General features: G+C 41.0%; 1 long non-coding RNA gene across 2 annotated transcripts; it reads right to left on the bottom strand.

Annotated features, from left to right (window-relative positions):
- Positions 1–411: 411 nt before the first annotated feature.
- LOC145348936 (uncharacterized) lies at positions 412–12,982 on the bottom strand. Of its 2 annotated transcripts, XR_013888034.1 has the most exons (3): positions 12,907–12,982; positions 2,931–4,962; positions 412–628 (listed from the first exon to the last, which is right to left on the bottom strand). It is a non-coding gene; the product is annotated as an uncharacterized LOC145348936 (long non-coding RNA). The 2 variants fall into 2 exon arrangements; XR_013888033.1 differs by lacking the exon at positions 12,907–12,982 and having other exon boundaries at positions 2,931–5,733.
- Positions 12,983–12,994: the final 12 nt, after the last annotated feature.

The following is a 12,994-nucleotide window of genomic DNA, read 5'->3' as shown; positions in this document are numbered from 1 at the left end:
TGAAATATCGGCTGTAAGTATAGTGATGGATCTTTTGACTGCATAGATGACAGCTAAGCTTTCCTTGTCTATTTGCAAGTATTTCATCTCCGTATCAGACAACGTTCTTGAAGTGGTAGTTAGGGATAGTATGTTTTTCCACATCAGTGGCACAAAACAGCAGTCACTCCATATGATGAAGCACTGGAGATTACTATTAAGGATCTGTTGGTGTCAAAATGCACCAACAAAGCAGTTATCTACTTTGGGGTCAAGTGAGTCAATTTTTCCAATCATTGCTAAGTGAGCACACCTTACCTCTTTTTACTCTTGATGCTCAAGTCTCCTCCCCCTCTAGCTGGACACAGCGATCCCCAACAGTTTCAATGTTTCCCTTCATCATCAATGTAATTGAGGGCAACTCAATGTGGCTTGAATCAACAAAGGCTTTATTGCCAAATAAAGAATAAAATATATACACAAGTTCAAACTAAATCACAATGTGACTGCTCCAGTCGACTCTTTGACTTCAACTGCAAGTCCATTCTTGACTCCTCCTGTCAACTGTATTGTGAGCCATCGGGTCTATGCCAATCACGTGGCCCTTGGGAAAAGGGTCAAAGGGCTTAGACTGATCTAGATAAGTAACCTAGCAAGGAAAAGGAGGAAGGTTTGCTGGTTAGCAACGTGAATATAATTATCCTTAATGACATTATAATGCCAGGCAAGTCGCCATTCTTTTTTTGTGGGAGGGGCAAGACAAGATCACAGGAGGATTTTGAGTTGGAAAAGTTCAGGGCTGATAATAAAGGCATATATCAATAACACTATCTTCTTTCTTATTAAAGGGAAACAGCCGACAGGCCTGAACTTGAAAGGGTGCTTAAGGGAAATCACAAAGAGGAGCCACATGTAAGGAGCTTATCAGATTTATTGTCAGTGAAATGTTTTGGTATTGATTGGATATATGGAAGCTCACCTGAGGAAAGGTGAGAATTGCCTGTGCTGGAATGGCAGAATGATCTCTAAACAACAGCTTTGATAAATGTGAAAGTTGTAAAATTATCAGCAAGCAACTGAGTACAGATTCTTGCCTATAGGATACCATGTGGCAGAACCCATAGGACAACTTTCTTTCGGCTATTACAAAGAAGTACATTTTTGTGAGTAAACTGCAGCCTTTTAAGCACTGCCAAAGGTTACAGTGAAGGAACTCATCTAGATCTGCAGATGAGAAGATACAGACACTAGCAGGCAGGGGCCAGATGCTCCTTTGCTACCTTTTCACCCTGGTATACACTGTAGTGATCTACCTGTTCTCCATTTTCTTTCAACATAGCAGATGAACAGGGGGGAGGAGAAAGGGAAACCTGATTGATCACCAAAAATTAAAATAGTCAAAAAGTATTTAAAAATATTTATCTTTAATTTTAAAATATCCTTGAGATCAAAATTTACAAAGTGAATTAAAAAGAGATAACACTGTTAAAATAAAACAAAGTAATCCAAAGGTCCAGGTGAATGCTCTGGAGTCATGGGTTCAAATGCTACCAGGACAGCTGGTGGAACTTGAATTCCATTAATAAAATCTGGAATTGAAAGGTGGTCCAGTGCCAACTGCCATGAAACTATCATCAGTTGTTGTAAAAACCCATCTGGTTCATAATTTTCCAGCATCCACGGTATTTTGCATTTATCTTGGTTCACAAATGTCCTTTAGGAAAAGAAATCTGCTGTCCTTATGTCTTGGCCAGAGGACAGCATGGAAAAAAGTATAAATATATAGCTGTCAGCCTGGCTACTTTGAGTTTTGTTTTTCTTTTTCAAGTTGGACAGTTGCTGGGTAGGTAAAATAGCTCTAGCTGATCACATGCTGGCTTCTGGAAGTTTGAGTTGTTTGAAAGCGCACCAAGCCTAATACCTCAAGTACCCTGGAATATAACACTCCTTGCATCTTATAAACATTCAAGACAATCCGATACAATGGATTAGCAGATGAGATATCTGCACCAACCATCTATAGTTAAAGGTAGCTGTTTGTGACTTCCAAACTCCAGTATGGTGCTAATGCCTCACCATTACCTGCTCCAAAACACAATGGGGGCAATCTTATTTGTCCCACTAATTGATTAACGTGGCAAGCCAGTAAGATCGTGAAAGAAGTGAAAGACTGGGTTTGCATTCAGTTTCTTGGAGCTCGCAATACTACTATCGGCACTGTGAAGATAGCGTGATCAGCTTCATGTGCAGGAAGGGCAAAAGGCTGATTATTATATTTAAATCTTAAATATTATTAGTGAGCCCAGGACAGAATCATCCAGGTTCACTTGCTTTTACGGTCTTGCCTGCGGCAACATGTGTGGCCACAACGACAGGGACCTGTCGAGATGGCCTCACCAGTCAGACCAAACGCCATTGAGGCACCCCAGGGGGTCAGGGGCAAGAGGGGCAGTGCCAGCCTGACACTGCCCATTGATCTTGGCTGTGCATTCTGCAATTAGTTATCAACTGGGAAGGGGGTGGGGGGGGGGGTGCAAATGGGGGAGGTGATTGTGGAGTGTGTGTGGTTAGGAAAGGTGATGGCACTCAACCAGGTGGCTGAGGGGGAGGGGGATGGGGGTGGTGATTGGCCAGGGGGGAGTTGTGATGTCCAAGGGGATGGCAGGAGTGAAATATCTCCCAGTGCATTGTAAACAGTTAGTGCACTGAGAGATCAACGCGTGTGCAATGACGACTTCTAACAGTCTCAGCCAGCTTCCCGGCATGAATAGACTCCATCCACTCCCCCTCCTTATGAGAATCACACTTTGCCCAGGTATGTCCTGGACACGAGAAACAGGACAAATCCAATCCAGCCAATTACCATCTCATCAGTCTACTCCTAACCATCAGTAAAGTGATAGAAGGGGTTATCAACAACGCTGTCAAGTATTCAGCAATAACCTACTCACGGATGCTCAGTTTGGGCTCTGCCAGGGGGTCAATCAGCTTCTGACCTCATTATAGCCTTGGTTCAAACATGGACAAAAGAGCTGAACAAAAGAGATGAAGTGTCACTGTCTTGACATCAAGGCAGCATTTGATTGACTATCGCATAAAGGAGCACTAGCAAAATTGGAGTCAGTGGGAATTAGGGGAAAACCCTGATTGGTTGAATACATACCTGGCACAAAGGAAAATGGCTTTGATTGTTAGGGGACAATTATTTCAGCTCCAGGGCATCAGCACAGGAGGTCCTTTGTGTAGTGTCCTAGGCCCAACCATCTTCAGCTACTTCATCAATGACCTTCTTTCCAAGATAAGGTCAGAAGTGGGGATATTCACTAATGACTGCATAATGTTCAGTAACTGTGTGACTCAGATATTGAAGCAATCCATGTCCAAATGCAACAAGACCTGGACTATATCCAGGCTTGGGCTGATAAGTGGCAAGTAGCTTTTGTGCCAACAAGTAACAAACAATGATCATCTCCAACAAGAGAAGATCTAACCATCATCCCTTGACTTTTAGCAGCATCATCATCACTGCATCCCTCACCTTTAACATCGTTGGGTTACCATTGACCAGAAACTGAATTGGACTATTTATATGAGTACTATGGCTACCAGATCAAGTCAAAGGTCAGGAATCTGCAGCAAGTAACTCACCTCCTGACTCCCCAAAGTCTGTCCACCATTGAGAAGGCACAAGTCAGGAGCATGATGGAATGTTCTCCACTTGCCTGGATGAGTGCAGCTCCAACAACACTCAAGAAGCTCAACACCACCCAAGACAAAGCAGCCCGCTTGATTGCAACCTCTTCCACAAACATTCAATGCCTTCACCACTGGCAAACAGTGGCAGCCATGTATACCATCTACAAGATGCACTGCAGGAACTCACCAAGGTTCATTTCCAAACTCACGATCACTACCATGTAGAAGGACAAGAGCAGCAAACATATGGGAACACTACCACCTGGTGGTTCCCCTCCAAATTATTCACCATCCAGACTTGGAAATACATTGCCATTCTTTCAACGTCACTGGGTTAAAATCCTGGAATCCCCCCATCTGCCTTGCACCTCAGGGACTGTAGAAGTTCAAGAAGGCAGCTCATCATGACCTTCTCAAGGGCAATTACAGATGGGCAATAAATGCTGTCCTAGCTAGCGACACCCATATCTCATAAGTTAATTTTATAAAGGTTCTATACCATTTCACCATCTCACAGATAACAGAGGAAGAACTCTTTACAGATCTAAAATTGTCTGGCCCTCATCAATACACTGTACTCCTGGAACATTTGAACTTCTGTTCTGTGCCTTCAAGACTAATTCATCTCCAGGTACCTTCTCCCATCCTGGAAGTCCTCATTTCTGGAAAGACAGATCATTCTGCAATAGTTAGCTAAAGGAATTTACCATTGGGGTTTTGATTCTGGACTTTAGACTCATGAAAAACTATACCTTTAATTTCACTGTGGTTTTATCCTGTACCTCTTTCTTTCCCTTATCCCTCCTTTATTGTGTGTGAAGGGGTGGATGTTGCAAAACCCCTTTCACGCATTTGTGCATGCTTAAAATAAACTAACCCTCTTATTTTGCCTCATCTTGAGTTTATTATGGAATTATTACTAGAGGATTGAAACACTCCAAACTGAGGGATTGGGGAAAATATGTGCCACTTATAAAGGGCGAAATCAGAAGTCAAACCCCTTTGTTTACAGCCAGATAGTGAGAGGAGAAATCAGGGTTGTTTAAATTACCCCCCTCCTCCTGTCTATAAAACTTGTCTGGCCCAAATATGCATCCAGACCCACAGCAATCTGCTTGACCCTTAACTTTTATATTTTATTTTTATGCTCCTGCCTTCATTCAGCAGTTCAAGATTATTAGAGCTGTGTTAGAACTAGACTCCAGTTACCTGATAGCTTGTCAATCCTTTCATTGTGTGGTAGTCAAAATTAAAAGCATGGGGTGCCTGTAAATAGAAATGTCTTCTCTGTAGATGCAAATAAGAAACAATACATTAAACTATGCACACACAATCCCAGTAACTATATCTATATATATGGCTGTCATACATTAGCTTTAATTATTTCACAAGTACTGTTAATAATATAGCACATCTTATGTGTTTTAAAAGGCTCTTTAGTAATAAATCTAGCATGTGAAGTTGCATAGGCACCATTCCTTAATAACAATTTATTTAATGTGCTACTTATTGATACAAAATTAGTGAGACTGAAGAAACATCTCGGCCTTTTGGCTAAGATCAAGCGTAGTAGTGACATGCTGTAATTGGTTGAGTCATTAGGTTATATTTCAGCTTCATTTGAAGTAATTTTTAAAAGCGGCATCTAGGCCTTTTGGCTAGGATGCAAATGAGATCAAGCCTTGGAGGAGGAGCTATACCTACTCCAATCAGTTTGGATCATGTAGATCAAGCCCAAGACAGGAGGTGAGAGCCCTGTCTTGTCAGCTTGGATGGGAATGTCTCAATTGTTGAGACTCTGAATTGGACTTGATTGGATTGAATTAGAATAAAAACAAAAAAAAAAGCATAGATACCAACATTTCATGGTCAGTTTTAGTTAGGATTTATTTGTCATGGTAATGGAAAAGTTTCCCACCAGATTCACATCCAAATGCCTTCTAATTAATGACATTGGCTAAGCCTTTCATGATGTGGAGGTGCAGGTGTTGAACTGGGGTGGTCACAGTAAGAATTCTCACAGCACCAGGTTAAAATCCAACAGGTTTATTTGGAATCATGAGCTTTCAGAGTGCTGTTCCTTCATCAGGTGAGTGGAGAGGTAGGTTTCACCAACATGGCACATATAGACAAAGACTCAAGTGCAAGATAATGCTTGGAATGCGTGATAATTCACACCTCTTGAACCTGTGATGATTCCTCTCTCCACTCGCATTTTCTGTACCTGTAAAGATCTGATAACCTGAAAAGGCTTGTATTTCAAACATTATCTTGCAATTGACTCTTTGTCTACATATGCCATGTTTGTGAACCCAACTCTCCACTCACCTGATGAAGGAGCAGCGCTCTGAAAGCTCATGATTCCAAGAAACCTGTTGGACTTTAACCCAATGCTGTGAAACTTCTTCCTGTACTAACCCTTTCATCTATAGGAATAAAATAAAGAGGCAGAAGTCATGCCTCATGAATGCAAAACCATCATTACACTACACTTGGAATACTGTGAGCAGTTCCGAGACATCTCATCTTAGGAAAGTTATGTTGACCTTCTAGGGAATGCTATGTAGGTTTACTAGAAATTTACATGGAGCAGAGGCTTCTGGTTCCGTTGGCTGCTGGAAGCTTGGTGAGTGGGGAAACTTAATTTGACCTGAAGACAAAAATCAGTTTCCTGACATCCAGACGGTCTTTTGGAATTCTGTTCTCGGGAATTTAAAGGTGGGTTAAAGGCATGTCAAGCTTCCCAACAATGTTGAAAAGCTCTTTTGCATGTATTAGCATGTCATGCATTCTCATTAAAAGGTCACCTCACCACAACTAAGTCCCTTAGCGAGAAATTAGAATGTTCACTTTTACAACGATATATAAATGACATGCACCTGACAAACTTCACTTCCTCTGATGTGAGTAAACGCTGCTTTGTCCCTCTGGGAGATTGTTCATAACTTGATTCATACTGGATGTTGGTAGGACAAGCTGCATGAAAGGCTACACGTGGGAGGCAGGTGAGGGGGATTGGAAGGTGATAGGGTGGAGCGGAAGCAAAGCATGGGAGACACTTTAAAGTAAAAGGCAGGGGTTAGGATGGAACAGAGGCTGGACATGGGAGGAAGATAAAAGGTGGAGCATAGACTTGATGTGGGAGGCAAGCAAAAGAAGGGAAGTCTACCTAGGGCAGTGGGAACGCAGTAAGGAAATGTAAAGATGCAGTGACACATCACTGGCTGTCCTTATCTAGATGAGGAGATGCCGCCGTTGACTGGGATGGGCACAGTAAGAAGTCTCACAACAGCAGGTTAAAGTCCAACAGGTTTATATGGAATCACGAGCTTTTAGAGCGCTGCTCCTTCCGAAAGCTCCTGATTCCAAATAAACATGTTGGATTTTAACCTGCTGTTGTGAGACTTCTTACTGTCCTTACAGAGGTTTAAGGCTCCTGTTTTTGGGAAAAAGGTGACACAACTTTACAGATTTATTTGCATAGCATCGCTAGAATTTCACAGCCTCTGTCTAATGCAAATTATGATGTGGATGTGCCGGCGTTGGACTGGGGTAAACACAGTAAAAAGTCTGACAACACCAGGTTTTAGTCCAACCGATTAATGCAAATTACTCAGATACAATTTGTCCAACAATGTATCTCATTACAATAACTAGAAATTGCCATTCTGAAGGGTGCACACCCAATGTTTTGCAATCTGTTTTGTTTGTAGATACTGTCAGACCTGTTGTGTATTCTAGCCATTATCAGATTTGTTGCCAATAAATTACAATTAGTGAACAAACCTGAAATAGGTTAATGCTGCTGTTAACATAGCAGACGGTGAAATGTCACCTGAATGCATTAACCAACATCAGAGTTTAATCAGGTCAATATTCTATTTAATCAGGATTAACAGATGGCGTCCTCGTCATGAACTCTTCCTGTTCAGTGACTTCTGACATACGGTAATTGTATTATGAAATAAAAACACAAAATGCTGGAAACCTCAGAGGGTCAAACAGCATCTGTGGAGAACCAAACAGAACGGACTGGGAAAATTTTAATGTGGAGGGGGTCTGGGTTTGGATGCGAGTGAAGGGCATGTTTAAAGTGGTCATAAATAAGTTTGCATCTGAAGGCTAGCTCTAATGCACCATCTTGCATAGTTGGGTGCATTTCAACTCACTTTCAGAGAGGCAGGTCACCAATTTAAATATATTATTTGATCCTTTGTAGCACTATTTCAACTGATGTTAAAAATTTTATGCATCTTTGGGTTTTACAAGCTTCCTGAAACTTGCTTTGAAATCAAGCAAGCCAACAATGGCAATCCATGTAGTTCATTAGAAGTTAGCCAAATACTGCAGTTGGTAATTATTGCTCACTGTAGTGTAAGGGCGTTCAGGCAGAGTAAGAATGTGGGACTATGGAAACAGAGGAGCTTCAGACCATTGTTTCTGCACTGGCCATCAAGTACCTATTTATTTTAATCCTATTTTCCAGCACTTGAAATGTAGCCTAGTGTGATATGGAATTTTAAGTCCTCATCCAAATGCTTCTTAAATGTTCTGAGGGTTCCTCAACCACGCTTTCAGTGAGTTCCAGATTAACACTATACTCTGGGTGAAAAAGTTTTTTTTCCCTCAAATCCCTCCAAATCACCTGCCTCTTATCTTAAATCTATGCCTTTTGGTTATTGACCCCTCTCCTTAAGGGAATAGTTGCTTCCTATCGACCCTAAATCCCTCATAACTTTTGTACACCTCAATTAGATTTCCTTTCAGCCTTCTCTGCTCTAAGGAGAACAACCTTGGCCTAACAAGTCTCTCTTAACTGAAACACTCCAGCCCAGATAATGTCCTGGTGAATCTCCTTGCACCCTTTTTAGTGCAATTACACCTTTCCTATTGTGCTGCAACCAGAACTGCACAGTACTCTAGCTGTGGCTTAAAAAGCATTTTATACAATTCCATTATAACCCTCCTGCTCTTAAGTTCTATGCCTCGGCTAATTAAGGCGTATCCCTTATGCCTCAGGGCACACGTTCAAAAAAAGTCTCCCATTTTAAAATAGAGATGAGGAGGAAGTTATTCTCTCAGAGGGATCATTAATCTGCACATGCACTATGTGCACAGTAGCACGTGCAAACATACGTGGACAGTGAGAAGAGGAGACTCCACAACATTGTCCTAGTTGTTGCATCAGAGATACGGGACAAATAGTGTCCCAGGTGGAAACGGTAAGTGGTACGGGGAACGATCCTGGCACAACGCCAGATTAAAATCCAACAGGTTTATTTGGAATCACGAGCTTTCAGAGCACTGCTCCTTCCATAGGTGAGTGGAGAGTTGGCTTCATAAACACAGTATTTCCCCACCTCAAACCCCTATTAGTTGCTTTCAAACAATTGCACACGTGAGAATACCGCCACCAGGTATACAGTGCATACTCATGTGATTCAGCCAACGTTGTCTATCTCAAACGCTGCAGGGAAGAATGTCCTGAGGTGTGGTACATCAGTGATACCATGCAGACGCTATGACAACAGATGAACGGACATTGCATGATAATCACCAGGCAGGAGTGTTCCCTTCCTGTTGGGAATACTTCAACCGTCAAGGGCATTCAGCCACTGATCTTCAGGTAAGCATTCTCCAAGGTGGCTTTCAAGACACACAACACAGAATCGCTAAGCAGAAACTGATAGCCAAGTTCCGCATGCATGAGAGTGGCCTCAACCGGGATCTTGGGTTTATGTCACACTACATGTAACCCCCAACCTTTTGCCTGGGCTTGCAAAATCCTACTAAATGTCCTAGCTTGAGACACTTCTTTAATCCATCTCTCCGCTCAAATTGTCTGTACCTACAAGGATTTGATCACCTGTAAAGACTCTCATTCCAATCATTATCTTGCAATTGCGTTCGGTCTATATGTGCTACGTTTGTGAACCTGCATCTCCATTCACCTAAGGAAGGAGCAGTGCTCCGAAAATGTGTGATTCCAAATAAGTGTTGTGAGACTTCTTACTTACGAACAAAAATAGGGAACACTTCACCGATGGTTTGGGGGATTTGTGGCAATCTTATGAGCAGGTGGGGAATGATAGTTTCAAAATGAAAGGAGGGTGGGGAGAAGTCATCTTGAGATCATAAAAGCAGGAGGCAAGGGAGGGGTGTGTGTTTAAAATCAACTAAAAATTTCAACTTATCATGTTGAATTACATCTCTCTGTTGCCCATTGAATCACTCAAACTCATCCTAGAGGCTCCTCAGATCAGTCTCCCACAGGCTGTCCTAGAAATATGGGACAAATGTCCCTTAAAGGACATGAGACAGTCATAAGGGGCAATCCCTGAAAATAAGGGACACTTGGTCACTTCACTTGTGTCTTGAAATGATGGATAGGCTTTGGGGTGTCTTACTGAATCCAGGAAAGGTGGGTGCACAAGATGCAAAATACCAGGTCCCATGCTCTATTTAGAGGTGTGCGTGGGCAGGCTCCTGCAAATACTTTCCATGTATCTGATTGTTCCATGGCTTGAACAGCACCATGATTTCTTAAATGCCAGGGATGTGTGACAACTTTGGCCTCTTTTATGGTCAAACTAAATAAACAAACTCAAATTAAATTAGGACAAAGTAAAAGGGGCAGCTCCCCAAGCAAGGTGCCTTTCAATTAAATGGATTTTCAGGAACTCAGTGCAATTTCTCCCTCAGTGTTAACACCCTAATCTGTATGTTGAGGCAATTAAATATGTCTAAAAAAAATTCCAATTCAAAAATGAGCAAATTACATGTATTTTTTTTCTTAATAATCATGGATGCATGACCTCAGTATGACTGTTAACTGTCTGATCTGTCCAGTATCTAAAATTTTAAAAATATTTTACATTAACAGCTCTGAATTTTCCATCAGCCACTGTTAACAGTGAAGGGTATAAACATGAATTTTGGAATTATTGTAATACTGTCATTGATTTGTGGGAAGATAATTAATTTTCTCACACATGCAAATAACAATATTAAATGCAAACATAAAATGATAAAAAACCACTGAAAATATGCACTTGATGGTGGGCTTAATGATGTTGTCCATCACATTTCGATAAGAAAAATAAAAACATACAGTATTCATAGCAGTTTTGCTAAAACAATAAGCTTGATCTCAAATAAAAGCAAAATACTGCAGTTGCTGAAATTTGAAATAAGACAGAAAGTGCTGGAAAAACTGAGCAGGTTTGGCAGCATCACCTGAGTTAATATTTTGGGTCCAATTCGACTTCTTAAAGAAAAGAATCAATGTAATCTATTCTGTTTAAATTAATGCAAATCCCAAACTTAATACAGTGAACAGCACACTAATTTAAAAGTTGTAAATTAATCAACAATTCTGTTACAGTTTGATGGAAATAAAGACTTCAATAGAGTTCACATTAGCAGGTATAAGTAGCTAAGAATCCACAAGATAACTCTATATATTAAAATTCAATCAGTGTATCTTGCAAAATAATAAACGCAGGAGGGTGGTGTCAGGAGGCAGAGGTGCCAATGTTTCTCACCACAAAATTATAAACAGCAACTAGACCTTCAAAAATCAAAACCAAAGCAAACTGAAAAACCTCAGGTTGATGACAGACACCTCGGGTGACCAATGACAGAAGTCTGCAGAAGAGGCAAACGAAGATAGGAGATCATCTCCTGAAATATGTCCAGCCACAAGTGGCAACCCTAGACATTCAGTTATTGAAGACAGCAGTTGTGAACCAAACACTTGAGTTTCAATTACACTTCTGCTTACTTTTCTTCAAATTACTTTACCAAAGTTTAATTCGTCAAAGATCCTAACCAGAATCCTCTATTGCACTCTAACTTTACAATTCGCATTAATATGACCAATCTCCATTTAAAAGTCTTTATTTTTATTTGCATAATAGGTTCTAATAGTAGCTGCTTTCAGCCCAAAGCTGGATTTTAAACTAACAAACTTGAGAGCGTGAGCTTTCATTTGCACCTTAAAATACTACCAGGAAAGTATGAGATCAATGGGAAGTTTGGATGAATATGCGATGGCTCATCTAAACTTGCCTGCCATCTTCCTCTGTATTGGTTGGTTGTGTACCAATGGTTCCAATGAGCATCCTTTGACTACCTCATCAGAAGTGGTTTGCAATTTGCAGGCAACAGTCAATCTTCTTTGATTACCCAGAGGCTGATTCCCTCCCACCTTTGCATATTGGAGCCAGTGAGAAGGTTAAAAGCATAATACTGCGAATGCTACAATCCGAAACAAAAACAGAAATTTTGGAAAATTGCAGCAAGTCTGAGAGGATTTTTGGGGAGAGAAAAGAGTCAATGTTTCAAGTCTAGATGACCCTTTGCCAGAGCAGTAAAAAGGTTTACTTCCCAGGATGTGACATAGCACAAGAAGGATTTTTTGCATTTGCTGGTGGTAAACAGAATTCAATAGAAAGCTTAACATGAAGGGGAGTCGAAAATCAGAATATTTGAGAACTTTGAGGAAAACTGTCAAGACACTGGGGTATTTAGGATTGTTTGGACAAAACCTGGATATCCAAAATATGAGGTGTGTAAGGAAGCACAGACAACATATGCTATATCAGAATGTGATAAAAGACACTCAAAACTGGTGGTACTTAAACAAGGCACATCCCTGAGCTTGTCAAATCAACAACATAAAAAGCAATTACCATTTTGATATATAGCTTCAGTTTAAGATGTGGAACAATAAATTGAACTGATTTTTTTTAAAATCTACATTTCGGGGAAGAGGTGGAATAATGGGCCCAGAAACAGAAGAACCAGGGCCCAGGATTCCTCTCTTGGACCCTGGTGTCATGAAGTTATGATGTGGAGATGCCGGCATTGGACTGGGATAAAAACAGTAAGAAGTCTCACAACACCAGGTTAAAGTCCAACAGCTTTATTTGGTAGCAAACACCGCTAGCTTTCGGGATTCTGACGAAGGAGCAGCCCTCCGAAAGTTAGTGGCGTTTGCTACCAAATAAACCTGTTGGACTTTAACCTGGTGTTGTGAGATTTCTTATTATAAGATCAGTCAGTCATGAACTTATACTGGAAGCAGCGAATGGTTCTTCATTAACCTGATGTAAGCGCGTTTCTCGAACCAGAATAGACACACAACTTAGCGATCTAGGAAACAATAACTCGGGGCAACAACGTTTTAGTAGCAAGTAAGGAACAGGATCGAATAATATTGATATATACCATTGCAATCGCCGGAAAGTGCAGAGAACAAAACCGGACATTTCACGACACCGTGCCACATGAGGCTATGGCTTTGCGTCAGCGTGCG

The sequence above is a fragment of the Carcharhinus amblyrhynchos genome, chromosome 10 (assembly GCF_965287045.1).
Source record: "Carcharhinus amblyrhynchos chromosome 10, sCarAmb.v2.hapA, whole genome shotgun sequence".
Lineage (NCBI taxonomy): Eukaryota > Metazoa > Chordata > Chondrichthyes > Carcharhiniformes > Carcharhinidae > Carcharhinus > Carcharhinus amblyrhynchos.
Note: the sequence above shows the minus strand (reverse complement) of the source record. Positions and strands in the feature narration are given on the sequence as shown.